Genomic DNA, 1,379 nt, shown 5'->3' with positions numbered 1-1,379 from the left:
ATGATCTCATGAGGTCCCTTCCAGTCCTAATGTCTATGAGATTTAAGAAATCTAAGAGTATTGGTGGCAGGTCAAGGGAAGTGATTATTCCCCTCTATTCAGCACTGGGGAGGCCACATCTAGAGTCCTGTGTCCAGTTTTGGACTCACTACAGAAAGGATGTGGACACATAAGAAAGTATCCAGTAGGGGGCAAAAGAAGGGAGGAGGGCGCTAGCTGAGGCAGGGATGGGGGGAAAGGCATGAGAATTACACCCTTCGCATTGTAGGGAATACCATTCACAACCTGAGGAAGAAGGTTGTCTTGAGTTCATCCTGAGTACCTAGTGAGTCCAATGGCAGACAGGGTTCTTTGGGTAAATCTGCTCTCTTCTGTTAGACAAACGTGAATACTTGGGAAAATTCTGCTTAGCAGCTGGTCAGGTATAAATCCCCTGCATCAGGTTGAGGAAGCATCTGCAGTTGATGTGTGCCCTTCCTGGATGGATAAAAACTCTCTCCCTTAGAAATCCTGGTCTGTTATCTTTAATGCATTGAGCAGTGGTCTGGATCGCTGCAGTAGTTGCCCTGTATAATGGCCTGTGCAATAACCTAAAAATGATGCTTTATCCACTTGTTATCCCAGGCTCATGAACAGCAATTCAAAATGGATTTGCTGTGAAGGCCTCATCATCAGGGTTTTTGGGATAGAGTGAAACTTAAGAAATGGCTTGCACAACTCACCCAGTCAAAATGGCCCCATGCCATCTAGATAATCATTCTTAGTGATGCTGAGTTAGGTGACTTGCACTTGGATGCAGATGCAGATGTGCATGAATCAGGTACTCTGTGGTGTCTAAATAGAGAAATATTTGTAGGCTTAGGTAAGAGTTATGCTCAAAGGGGGGGTGCAAAGCCCAAGGTTGTATTACACAAATTAGCATCAGGCAACAAACTGGATCAACATAGTTCATCTGCTCTGTTTGCAAACACTATGTGGTGAGACTTACAGATGTGCAGCGCTGTCATTACAGCGTTTTTTGGTTTGTGTATTAATAGGACATCCATCTTATAAAATAATGTTGTTAAACTACTGGTATGTTTGTGACACGCCCAATATAAAATTCTTGACACACAGAAAAATACAAAAATCTTATTAAAATAGTTCTCAAGAGTGGATCTGATTGAGAAACTCTTGAATTGTGCCCCTCTGGATAAATAAGCAGTGAGAAATAAATGTCATACCAGAGACATGGACCGGAGCCCTACCAGGAAGGCTGAAATGGGACTGTTGGGGGTTACAAGATACAAACCACCTGTACACTAGCCAAGAACGTATTTCTTGCCATACTACTGCCTTATTAACTAACCTCTTCCAAGGAAATCAGTGAAAGGGATAAC

The sequence above is a fragment of the Gavialis gangeticus genome, unplaced genomic scaffold, assembly GCF_001723915.1.
Source record: "Gavialis gangeticus isolate Ggan-Ray unplaced genomic scaffold, GavGan_comp1, whole genome shotgun sequence".
NCBI lineage: Eukaryota > Metazoa > Chordata > Crocodylia > Gavialidae > Gavialis > Gavialis gangeticus.
This window is presented reverse-complemented; position numbering follows the sequence as displayed.